Source organism: Amblyomma maculatum, chromosome 6 (genome assembly GCF_055883805.1).
Source record: "Amblyomma maculatum isolate TAMU_Amacu chromosome 6, ASM5588380v1, whole genome shotgun sequence".
NCBI classification, from domain to species: Eukaryota; Metazoa; Arthropoda; class Arachnida; order Ixodida; family Ixodidae; genus Amblyomma; species Amblyomma maculatum.
This window is the reverse complement of record NC_139349.1, coordinates 98547940-98560203: the sequence shown is the minus strand read 5'-3', so window position 1 is coordinate 98560203 and position 12264 is coordinate 98547940. Positions and strand designations below refer to the sequence as shown.

At 45.6% G+C, this 12264-nt stretch overlaps 1 protein-coding gene and 1 long non-coding RNA gene across 5 annotated transcripts in view; one reads left to right on the top strand and one right to left on the bottom strand.

Moving 5' to 3' along the window:
- Positions 1–12264, bottom strand: part of LOC146186379 (protein sax-3-like) — a 180242-nt gene that overhangs the window by 123886 nt on the left and 44092 nt on the right. The window lies entirely within an intron of this gene.
- Positions 4746–10318, top strand: LOC146186380 (uncharacterized). The gene is made up of 4 exons (XR_014708103.1): positions 4746–5240; positions 5904–5988; positions 7104–7212; positions 9997–10318. It is a non-coding gene; the product is annotated as an uncharacterized LOC146186380 (long non-coding RNA).

The following is a 12264-nucleotide window of genomic DNA, read 5'->3' as shown; positions in this document are numbered from 1 at the left end:
TCAACAGCATAGAAACAGTGTTATGTATTGAGAGCGATGGGCGGGTAATACGAGCGCTATGTCACCACCTATTGCTTTAAAATACGCATCAAATAGTCGGTATATACCGGACATTTTCGAACTTCACTTTCGAAGAGACGCGGTCGTTGCGGCTGGGGACTGAATCCCCCTCAGACGACGCGGCGGGTCTACATAATGAAAAAAAAAAAAAAAAAAAAGTCTACAAATCTATCTGTGAACAATCAAGAAAGAGCAACCGCTATTAAATGGCATCGCGCCACAAAGACTACAGAGTTGCAGGTAGTCACGAAAGACTCTTGTCACTAAAACACAAATCATAGCTTTAGCTACACTGAGGCAACACCAGCTAGGTCAACGGCTTGCCGCTGTTACTTGGAAGACAGAGAGTCTTTCTCCTAACAACTGATAATAAAGCAGCGCATAGCCTTAATTGGGTTACGAAATCTCGTTTGTCCTACGTGGTCAGACCATCGCACTTGGACGCCTCCGAGTACAATGGGAGCCGCAGTAGTGTGCGGGCGGGCAAAGAGGCATATAACAACGACAACGACGTCAGGCGAGCCAGGAAAAGAAAGCCAAGGAGAGGCGGGGCAGGCTGTAACACTGTCGGGAAGCGGAGACAAAAGGAGCCACTGCCACCAATCCGGACCGCCACGGGGTTTACCCGAAGCTGCAGTCAGCAGCTACGTAGCTGGCCGGCCGACTGCGCCTCTCATTAGCGAAGTGCGTGCTAACGAAGAGAGCACCTATCCTCTCCCTTTCCTTCCCGGTGCACGCGCTATTCCTATAATAGAGCAGTGGCGTGGACGCGTACCGCACAACCAGAGTGTGTGGCAGTGTCCTCGGCTTTCTACTCCTCCCTCCCCTGCTCTGCATATACGTGGGGCCAATTCTGCTCAGTTCGCGGAGGACAGAGCTAAAAATTAGAGAGTAAAAAAAAAAATGAAACTCGAACAATTCGAAACTATAGAAGGGCTCTCAGCGACGACCAGTGCACTAGATAGTACAGCCAACTACAACACGAGCAGAGCCCTCCATGCGTCTCCCGCGACCAAAGCTTGCAAGGGTTTATTTTTTTTTGTGTGTGTGTTTTGTTTTCTGCCCCTTTCTCCTGTGTGTTTATATTCTTTTGTGAGCAGCTGCTTGAGAGGGGCAAGAAAAAGAGGAGCACCCGATGATAACGAACAACACGCGCGGCGCGTAAGGGCGGAAGTTGGCGGCGCCTGCATAACTATGGAACGAGACGAGAAAAGAAGGAAAGGGGGGGGGGGGGGGGGGGAGGGGGGGCAGTGCGCGACGTGTCGCCAGCCCCCTCTTATCGACTTCACGCTCTTGCTGTCGATAAGACACGAACTCGACGACGACGTGCTGCGCCCGCACCAAGTGTGCTCGTGGGGATAGCGTGCCTCTGTGTATTCAGCGGCGCCATCGGAACTGAAGTATAGCACCTCACGAGTGTGTGGTGTTGTTCGGTACAGAGGGTGTGTACACTATGTGTGAGGTGTCGTACAGAGCCGCTTGTTTGAGTGCGTCCGCATGTTCTGAATGGTTCGAAGTTCGTTTCCCAAGCACCAAAAACTCTCCAACAAGAGCTGAAGAATTAAGCGCGTCAGGGGAGAGAGGAGGATATTTAAAACTTCGTTTCGTGCCGCAGTCGATATGTGCTGCAATAATAATAATAATAATAATAATAATAATAATAATAATAATAATAATAATAATAATAATAATAATAATAATAATAATAATAATAATAATAATAATAATAATAATAATAATGATAATAATAATAATAATAATAATAATAATAATAAAAGAAAGGCGCAGTATCTGTCGCACTTTGTAGACACTTAAACCGCGCCGTAAAGGGAGGGAGGAAGGTGGGAGTGAAAGTGGAAAGAGAGAAAGGGCAAAGTTTCATGATTATGTTGAATCACTGGACTGCAGGGAGGAGTGGAGCGATCAAGCACTCTTGATGGTCTCAGCTTTTTTAGTTGTTTTTTTCTTTTCACCAAAAGCCAAGTGCATGGGCATACACTTATTTTTCCGGTGAAGCACAGAAAGGGCAATGCACTCGTTTTCTGAGACACCTTGCTTCGGTCACAGTTCCGTAACGCTCGACTCTATTGGGGCAATGTACTGTGAATGCAAAGGGCAAATGACTACCACAAAGAGACAGTTACTTCGCAGGAACATCTTGAAAGAGGATACAGGCCTGCTATCCGCCAGCCGGGCTTAAACGAAATTCCTTTGATAGCGCTACATCTTTTTTCAACCCTCTTGTTCCCGCTCCTTTGGAATGAATAGAACCGTTTGGGAGACAGTGTAGCAGCAGCAGGTTAAGTCAGAACGGAGCAGCTGTATGCATGGCGGTGGTCCGGGCGGTCTTAAACATGTAGATTCGGGGGATTCACATGCAAATGCCGCCACGGCGGTGGCCGCTGGAAGAGACCGGGCTGCCTGCAGGTCTGTGACCGGCGCTCGACTGCACAGAAGAGCACAGATCTCGAGATTGATCGTGCTTTTGGCGTTGGAGCAAGGGTTAAAAGGGGCCGTCACGCTGGCTGGCAACCAGCGCAAGGATCAAAAAGCAAGAGTCCGAACTTCAGACTTTAAGTTGCGCAAAGTCAACGTGAGCGAAGGATTTCAGCGTACACGCGCGAAAAAAAAAAAAAAAAGAGCAGCATTGAAGAATGCTAGACGGAAAACAAGAGAATAACTACGATCGAACTAATCCGCTCTATTGGAAGTGCAGGAGCGAAAAAAGACCAAAATAAAAATACCAAAAGTCGAGGTGTCGGAAACTGACAGTGGCGAAAAAGGCAGCTGCTCAAAGGAAAAGAGAGAGAGAGAGAGAGAGAACAATGGAACGCAACACGCGGAAAATCAACCGCGTGCACCTTCGTGTTTCTGCAAGCGTTCAGACGTCTCTTGTCAAAGAGCAATTTCTTCATCTTGTTTGGTTTCATATGACCGGCATTCAGATATCCTATATTTCGGACCACATTGGAAGCGAACGTGCATTTCAGCATTGCGGAATTCTTAAAGCGGCGTTCTCTCTTTCTCTTCCGTCTATCTATTTTACAATTGTGGCACGATGCATTTTGATAGCACAGGTCGCAGGGCCAACAATGTCGGCGAGCGTCACCTTTCCGTTTCGATCCGCCTTCTGATATTTGCCTGTACATTTTCGTTCGCAATACGGCTGTGCAATCCATTCCGTCCGGGTCAAAAAGAAAGAAAACACGGGCGGCCGCGCTTTCTTCTTCAGCAGCCCTGACAGGCAGGCACGTGTGTGGCGTGCTCGGAGTGACCGACTGCCGCCGGGGAAGGCCCGAAGATCCAACCTCCCGGGCGCCCGCCTGCAGAGCTCGCCATCGCATCTGCCGCCCACGCTCGGCCATAGCTCGGCTGTGCTCGGGCCAGCCGACTGTCTGGAGCCTCGTGTCGGCCGCGTGAGTGACACGCGAAGCCGCGGCGGCTTCCTGCCGAGTCGCTGCTTTTCGAAACGATCCCCCATCGTCCTGCCCACTCGTCGTTCATTTCTTTGCACCGGATCTCACGGCAACGTTTCATATCTGAGATTGCCTTGGTTGCGCGTTACGAAAATGGCTCATCGGCCCGATTGCAGTCTGTCAAGGTATGCGATATGTAGTAGGCTACAAGATACGTAGGCTACATACGTATCTTGTAGAGATACGTAGGCTACAAGAAAAAAAGAACATCTGAATTGAGTAGGCTGACACAGTCTCGTGTTTACACAGTGTTGCCGAAGTGGGACGCGCGCGATAAAGGTACGGAGCAGCAGCAGGCGCATTGCATGCCAGCATTGTAGTCTTCGTATCCTTTTCGCTACACGCTCAGCCCTGTATTCGAGTAGCCACATTGGACCTTGTAAGTTGTAAGGCTGTGTTGATCACGTTTCAGACTTGCATGGGTGGAGATGTGCACTGTCACACCCAATGCAAACGATTGCATTATGACGCCATGTTACCTTCGCTGACGTTACACATCTTCATTTACTTCCCCTTTTCTCTTACTGCGGAGTGACGGCATGATTACAGACATTCTCTGCAGCCGGTATACCCAGAGTGCATTGTGTTCAGCATACCCAGAGTGCATTGTGTTCAGCAGTCAGGGGAACGAAACTTGCATTCGTAGATCCTATAAATCGACATATTGCTGATTTCGTATTCATGGCTTCGCGTACGATTAGTTCGTGGTGACAAGTGGCACGCTGTTTCCCATGATGAGATCCTCCTAAAAGCAGGTATTTTTCCCCGCGAAAACTAAGCGGGAGATGAACCTGCATCTTCGCGTTGAAAAATAAACGTACGCTGGTGCACTCTAAAAAAAAAGAGTGTAAAAGGAGGGTAACTTCGGGATTTATGCTATCTGAAACCGCATGGCTTAAATATACCCTGCGCAATCACCCGCACGGAAGACGTTAGTCTCTCTCGCATGACTTTACACCATTTCGTCCCTGCAGCTCAAGCAAAAAAAAGTTTGCCGCTTGTTTCTTCTTTTTTTTTTTTTTTTATGATGGTAACCGGTTTCAAGCTGGGTGCGGCTGTGTTCCTACTTCCCGTCCGATGTCCTTTCAAGAGCTACCACAAAAGGACCCCTCGTTTTTCCCCGGAGGAGGTGGGGAATCGTCGAAAGTTGGGAGCATCTTATCTTCTTACAAAAAGCGGTGCCTCCCCCCTTCACCCCCCCCCCCCCCCCCCCCGACACCCGTCCCGTCTTTTGACTCCTACGCGAGCTTGACCGTGGAGAGAGCAAGGCCGAACTCAGAACAAGGGCGGACAGACAAGTGTGTACGCTGCAAAACAGGGAGAAAGGGGAGGTGAGGGGGGAGTGGTGGTGAGACGAGAAGCGAAGCAGTTGCTTTTTAGTTTTGTTGCTTTTATTCTCAACGCAGCGTCACGTGTTCGTAGTTGCTTGAGCCTGCCTGCGTTCCCTGCGACTCTGCTAGTCCGAGAAGACGACGACGGCGATTGCCGCACGAGTCAGCGTTCGTGCTCTTTGTCGTTGGTACTCATCTGCGTTTTTAGAAAAGTTCGGTTGCTCTCAGCGATTATTTCATCGAGTGCGCTCATCGATGCCTCACTATGAAACGACTTCGTGAAAGTGTGAACTTCGGAATGAAACGGCGGATGGCTGGTCGTCGCGGTGGTGGCGTTCCAACGGATCCTTGGCGCCAAATTTCAGCCGCGCATGTAAGTGACGTTTTACATTTCGTTTTACGTGTTTTTCTCTGCTATTTAACTTGGCCTGAACATGTTTTGTTATTGCTTACGTCCGCGGCGCTGCTTGTTTGTCTGTGAAACGGCCTCTGAGCACGACGTCTTGGATCCCAACCTGAGCATACCACTCCCTCAGTTCAGACTGGAGGAGCGGCGCATCCCAAAATTTTTAGATGGTCACGACCTTTTTGCGGGATGTTAATGGTGCATTTTTAGTCGTCTACGACGCTCACAAGCATATCCCGCGGTCGAAAGTATGCGTCGACGAGCGCTAATGCAGTCCCGGTGATACGCATTGACGTGTTTGCATGCCGCATTATTTTTGCTCGCTGCCTACGATCGATTTTGATCGTCTGTTGTTGCTGCTTTACCGGAACGTTGCCATAAATGCGGGAGAGCATGCAGGGTGATGGGTTAAGTTTACGGTTCTTTTGCCAGCAACTTGTACGTTCGAAGGCAGCGCGCTTGATATCCTAAAGTCACGCTTTCAGAACGCCGATTTAACCCCGCAGTTTTGAGCTGATGGCGTCGAGACCAGAGGTGGGACCGAGCCGATTCGTGTACATGTATACTGTCGCAGTGACGCAATGTGCAGGAAAGACATTTCTCACGCTTTTTTTTTTTTTTTCGCTGCAGGCTCAAGTCCTTCGTCTCGTCTGCGCAAGAACGTAGACTGTCGTTTCTTCAAAGAATTTGAAACTGGTCTCTGCTATCCGTGCTGGTAAGTCCAAAGCATTGTTTCCGTCCAGAAAGGGGCGTTTAAATTGACACGCGCACTTTTGTGGCACATATTGCTGATCACTGACATCTGCCTCAATGTATACTGCTTGGGATTCTCGTCGGAGAATATTTATGTCGCGTGCCATGTGTGTGTCTCCTTGCGTGTTGCCATTTTCGCTCATGCCGTGCAATATGGTGCACGCCCAGACAGTGACTTATCAATTGAGTTTCATTGTGTTTGAGGGCGTGTGCGAGTAAATGGTGTTATTTAGCTTGCTGATCACTTATGTTAAAAACTGATAATAAATATTGGACTCGATCAAATCACTTAACAAGTGAAAAATCTGGGTTAGCTGGTGATCAGATGTCTTCAGCATTGAAGAAAACCATGTGTCACCCCTTCTCTGCTTTAAGACTGACTTTCTTTTTGTAATCGGTACATAAAAAGACCAGCGCAAAAAAAAATAATAATTACGGGGACAAAGGAACAAAAAATGACAGGACGGGCACTGAAATACGTTTTGTGTTCCTTTGTACCTGTTTTCTTTTTTTTCGCTGGTCTTTTAGGGTGTAAGTATGAACCAACTGGCCCAAACAGCTATTTTGATTAAATGTGCTAATTTTCGTTAGCAAGCTAAGGAAAATTTTTATATCACTAATATTTTTCATTTGGAGATTTGCTATAGTTTCTACTCAGCTATTTCCATTCTGAACTTTTCAGCCTCCTGACCCATAGAAAGGAGGCTATGCCTGACCAATAACAACACATTCTTTTCCTTCTGTAGTTTCTGTTGTCAGACATTGTGTTATACTCATTACTACAATTCACTGGTACTGAGACATTCCCTCATTGAAGTTAATGTGTATTGTCATTGTGCTAGCAGTTTGTCATAAATCTGCTATTCTAGTTTATTTAAGCAGTTATTTCGACTGTAAAGAGGTGGCAGATATTGTTACAGATATATCTAGGAACAGGAGTTGTAGCTTTTAAGCTCATTGTCAAAATATTTGAGTCATTGTTGTGGCATGTGTGGTGCCATTATTTTTTGTACTATAGTTATGTATGTACTAGTTACAAGTATCATGCTAATGTTATGAATGATACCTTTGCTGCAGCGTACCTGCCAGTAGGAGGAATACGGTGTAGAAGTGCTGTTACTCCTGCTTCTAAAGATCAACCTGCTTTCTTCAGCGCTGGACGACTACTTACGGCAAGATTTGTGTGGTATGTATTTTTCGACATAGCTGTGGCATTGTGGTCTGTTCATTGTTGCTTTATGTCTATCAAAGAGCATATTTTTCGATGCTGAGGAGCAATAGCCCTGGCATTACATTGATTTTGGAACCATTCAGTGCTATTGAGCAAGTTAGCAAGGGAGGAATTTTTTCAGTATGTAATCGATCTGAACATGTTGACTTCTTTTTATTGAGTGAGCTGTTAATGTATGCCTCTTTTCTTTTTTTCTTCAAAACCTAATATTTAAATTGTTTGCACTTGGTTCTCAGCAGTAAGGTTATGTTCTCTGATGGGTGTAATTTTCAACAACTCACATGCTCTTATGTTGCTAGGTATGTCCACAATAGAATGAAACTAAAAATGAAGTACTGCAGGTGATATGTAATGGACGGTATTTTAGCACTTTCAGCTTTATTGTTTCTTTTGTGTTCTTTATATTGTTTTGTGCCATTTGTACTCAGCGTATTTTCCTTGTGTTCCACCACTACCATTTAACAAATATATATATATATATATGCCCCCACCCCTTATGTCATGTCTATGGGCCTATAAAGGGAGAATGAATGAAATGAAATTTGCAGTACAATTAGAACTGGATTGTGCAGCACAGTGGACATGTCTGTGGTAGAGGACAATGGTTGAATGGCTAATCAACCAAAATTGACTTAACTTTTGCATTTTAATTTTAGGGGACAGTATTATATACCAGAAATGAGGGTCCCCAATATTATAGGTGAGCCCAGTTCTTAAATTTTCTGAAAGAGCAATGTAGTTCAAAATACTGAACAAGGAAAGGCGTATTTGAAAACTATTGTCTTGCTTTCCCACATTGCATGTAAAAAATGTTGCTGCACTTGGTATTGTTGCCAGAATCATGTTAGCTTCTTCTGCATCATCAAAAACACAAAATATGTCTATATTATCTGAATAAGAAATGTCAGCAACACCCTTTTTTAGTTATGTAATGTGGAAAAACCAACTTACAAAGCTTTTAAAGGAATATTTTTGATGCTCATTATGTTAGACCACATAGATGATTAGGAGGGTTTTAGGCCTAGGCTCACTCATTAATAGCCTTCAATTTTGCAGTTTTCATATTGCCTCTTATAAACAAAAAGAATAGATAATTAAGTCTAATCCTGAAGCTGTACCAGGTACCCAAAGTCCACATTGCTGCACAACCCACCGGCAGAGACTGCACGGGTGTTTCTTCATAGTTTATGATTTGCAATCTGTAAAGGTAAAGAACATAATCTTCGAAATATTTGTTGTAAACACTTTTTAATAATCATTCTTGTATAATATTGGTCAGCATTTACAATTTCATTAGTTAGGCATCTAAAGAGATAAGCAGTTGACAGTTCTGGCAAATTGCAGTTTATGAGAAGTTTTATTCCTGCTGCATGTGCTGCGAGCATTACATGAAACAGCAATACATAGAATCTCAAGCTTTGTGGTTTGTTCAAGGAATTATAGGGGTATTGAAGTGTATTGTTTTTTGCCTCCTGAGCAAGATAATGTAGTTTTGAAGTGAAACGGCAGTCTCGAGAAGTTTTTGGCATCGGCATAAGCTGATGTGTGGTGTGAAACTAGCAATGAACTTATGTAAAAGTTGCATTTTATTGTCATGCTTTACATAATTCTGCATCTGTGACATCACTGCAGTAATGCACATGTGCAGAAGGTGCTTTGGATGTGCCTTGCTATCATTGCTCTTTTAGCATGAAATGTTCCATCTTTCAGAAGTGGTATCCCGCATTTTATAAGGCATAGCCTCTGTGGTATATTCATGCCTTTTTCCAAGAATGTAAACTGCACTAAAGGCAGAAACAATAGAATGGCCTTAGACATACCCCTGCAGGAGCAAGCTCTGCAGGAACAAGCTTCATTCGTTATATTCATGAGAAATGACAACAAATGCAAGAACAAAAGAACCTCCCCCCATCCCTCCTCCCCCCCCCAAAAAAAAAGAAAAAAAAAAGAAGAAGAAGAGATTTGCAGTTGTCACTTGTGATGGATGATCAGATGACTAAAGACAGTGTAGTCTCAGGAAAACATTAACACTATAGGCAACATAAGATAATGTCATGAAGGACCAGAGACAGTGTTTTCTAGAAGGGTGAGACCATAGTGACTAGAAACAAGACCACTGGTATGGTCAGGTGTGAAAGCAAAGTATAATGTTTGGGTGTTGGAGTGGAAACCAGCAAACAACAAAGGTGAAAGTGAAGGTGATAAAACAAAGTTTAACATAAAAAGCTAATGATAAAAAAAAAGGAGAACTGCACATATGAACGAGTAGAGGGAGGGGTTTTTTAAATCACATCTTTTGCCTTTATTAGGCTAGCTTCTATTTTATCAATATGTTTTCATTCATATTTCTTTAAATAACCCTCTGGGTAGTCCAACATCAGTGATGCCTATGGCTTGACCCTGCTCCTAACAAGAATATGTCTCATTGTATATTGTGTCTTATTGAGCATATTGTCAATTTTTTCTGAGATTGCAATGTGCTAGTTGTCTATGTGTGTGTTAGTGGCACAGGTAAAGCTCAGATTTGGAGAATTTTCATTGATCTATATATTGTGTGATTTCACAATTCTCATTATATAAACACTTGGAAGCCTGTACTGGTGCACTATTTCCATCTGTCTTCCTTTTTACTTGCCCTTTGTGCAGTGTTATTTTTATATGTGAATTAATTACTCCATAAGCATGTTTTGTGAGACTTTCTTCGTGAGTAACTGATTACAAGTTCTCTTTTCTATGCAGGTCAAATACGTGGTACATCCCTGCCCTGACTGTGCGGAGAAGATTATCCAGTCCCTTGCTGCAACTTCGGTGTATAATGAGGTAAAATAAACACCATGGTATGTTATCTTAACCGATTGTTCTGTAAATTCTTTTTGTTCACTCTGCAACATAACTTACGGCTTGAATACAACATGACACAGCCTACCTCACCTGAAACATTGCTCACTGTCACACTCCAGACGACACAAAGATATTGCAATGTTTCAACATAATCTTTCCTTCCAGAAAATCTTGAAATGTATTGGTTAGCTTTATTCCTGCTTCCAGTGACCAAGTTTACGATGCAGATTGGTAATAGTACTCTTGTGTGGATAGCATATATATACCACAAGATGATGCTTAGATACCCTATGTAATATGGCATTACTTTAAACTGCTTGGAGGGCAACGTTATCCTTCTCCTGGTGGTATAAGCTTGCACCATAAAGGTGCAAAACTTTGCGCTCTTTGTCGTAATATAAATTTATACTCTAAAATGGTAACTTTGCACCTGTACATACAGGATAAGCTTACGTTGTCAAGGTGCAAACTTGCACCTTTGATGCAAGGGTATGCTTATGCCATCGACAGACTAAAACATAGGCCTTTATGAAAGGTGCAACGTTATGCCTAGGTAGAATACAGTTACACTGCTTGTGAAGGTGCAAGTTTATGCTACCAGAAGCGTAATGTTACACTACATGCAATGGTATAAATACTTAGTCTTCCAAGACACAGCGTAACCTTACCCCAAAAAGGTGTTAGCTCAGCGACAAGCAGTTTACCCCCCAAAAAGACTAAGATCACACCTTTTTTTTTTAGAGTGTGGGGAGGGAACGTATTGACTGCGACGGCAACGCGCAGTTAAAACTAGTTACATCGTGAAGCTCCACACTAAATCTCGATCACACAGCCACAGAACAAGCTCCGTGCTTGCTCTTCGTTTTCACTATAACACAGTCGAAAATTATCCCCGAAACGGAAACACTCGCCGAGCGAGCCGAGCCGTTTTAGGCAGACTGGAGAGAGTAGCTACCCACCCCTGTTTCCAGAGCCTCACCCTTTGCGCGGAACTACCGTACAAATTAAAACGCGCTTCCCTTGACAACTTTCCAGCTTTTCTCCCGGCAGAGCGGGGTGCACGTGCTCTTTTTCTGCTGCCGTAAAGAGAGGACGCCCGGGGGCAGCTCAGAGCGCGAGGGGCATGTTATTTCAGTCGCCATTTTCTCGGCATTTCGAACATCATTGCAACGAGCCGGAATCTAGACACTGAGTGCTTCGCAAAAAAGGGGACCGCCACCGCAGTCAGCGAGCCGCGCAGTCAGCGAGCCGCAGGCGCGGACGCCGCTTCGCTCCACCCCGAAAATACATGTCGTCCGAAGCCTGGGCCGCGCTTCAGCCGCTCGTAGCGAACGCGGAGATGGCAAAGCGGCCGAGAGCTCGACGAGGCCCGGGACTCGTAGAGCCGCAACCGAGCGAGCTAGTCGAGCTTTTTGCCCCGCGAAAAGAATTCGGGCTGCTCCCCCAGCTCCCGCTGCGCTCCGCGGCCACGTTTCTTAAATGGAAAGCCGGGCGGCTCGGCGCTTCAGCTTGGATGTTCACTTGGGCATGCGGCTCTCCTCCGCCGCTGCGTCAACCCTCCTCCGACAAAAGTGATTTCCTAGCGGCAGCCGAGCGCGTATACTCACGGCTTAGGAGTAGGTGGGGGAGTTGTCTCGGCGAATTTCACTTTCTAGCCTCTCCCCTCCTCTCTTCTCTCGATTTTGTATTGTTTTACGCCTACTACCTTCTCGCTGAACCGCAGCCCTCATTGAGGCGCGAGTGTGCGCTCGTGCTCTGTCTTCGGCCGCGCGCGGTAAATGTCATTTTTGCTTCGTTCTGTATTTTAATTTTTTTTTCCGCCGGCGAACGCTCGCGAGCGTCTTCCCCCGGAGAGTTACTCTCGTGACGCTTTGGGGTCAGAGAGCGCGAGCGCAGCAATGAGCGGAGATGAGCTTTTCTGGCAGGTCCTGAATGTGCCCTGCCTTGCTTCCTTCGTGAGCATGCCGCCGCGGTTCGAGCTGTGATGAGGGCGCGCGAGAGTGAACGAGCGAAGACGGCGCGCCGCGCGTCACACTTTCGCGCGCCACTGACCCCCCGACCCAGCTGAGAGCGCCTTCATGTTTCCGCCTGAATTGCTTATTTATACTCTTCACTGCTCGGGCGGCACTGTCTCGAGCTGTTCGAAATCGTTTACAAATGAATGAG